This window comes from Chrysochloris asiatica, unplaced genomic scaffold (assembly GCF_000296735.1).
Source record: "Chrysochloris asiatica unplaced genomic scaffold, ChrAsi1.0 scaffold00042, whole genome shotgun sequence".
NCBI lineage: Eukaryota > Metazoa > Chordata > Mammalia > Afrosoricida > Chrysochloridae > Chrysochloris > Chrysochloris asiatica.
The window spans coordinates 5,545,423-5,546,310 of record NW_006408560.1 but is presented as its reverse complement, the minus strand read 5'-3'; positions in this window follow the sequence as shown (position 1 = coordinate 5,546,310).

Here is an 888-nt window from a genome sequence, read left to right as displayed (position 1 = left end):
GAATGTAAAGTATGGAAACAAAGAGGAAGGATCAGTAGTTGTAAAATATGACCTTAGTGATTGAAATGATGCTGGAGGTTGCATGACAGTATTTTGTAAGACCAATGACTTATTCATTGCAAATATATTTTTCAACAACATAAACATCGACTATACACATGGACATCACCAGATGAAACACACAGGAATCATACTGACTACATTTGTGGGAATCAATGATGGAGACGCTCCGTATCATCAGCCAAAACAAGGCCAGGGGCAGACTGTGGAAATGACTATCATTTGCTATAACTGTCCATCAACTGTCCATCAGTTGCAAGTTCAGGCTGAAGCTGAAGAAAATAAAAACAAGTTCACGAGAACCAAAATATGATGACCTTGAATGTATCCCACCTAAATTTAGAGACTATCTCAAAAACAGATTTGATGCATTAGACAACAATGACTGAAGACTGTGAGAATTGTAGGATGACCTCCAGAACATCATACATTAAGAAAGCAAAAGGTCATTAAAAAGGGGGAGGGGTGGAAGAACAAGATAGATAGAGGAACACTGAGACAAGTTTGCATGGGCTAAATGGGACAGAGGTAAATAGTGATGCATGCTCAACCTTGGAACAACAGGGCTTTGTGATAAAGGAATTGAGGCATACCCTGAAGAGGGGAAATCATACTAAGATGCTTGACTGTCTTATGAATATTGGTTCACTGTGCCTACTATTGTAAAATAGACACTTGAGTGGATAGAAAGGAATGTTGGGAAACATGATTAGAGAAAACTTGTAAGCCTGTCTTCAGCCTATAACTGATTGAAATACCTAAAAGGGGTTCTAGAAGTTGCCCAGTGAAATAGGCCTCTTATGGAGCCTTTGCAGTGTATAGGACCTT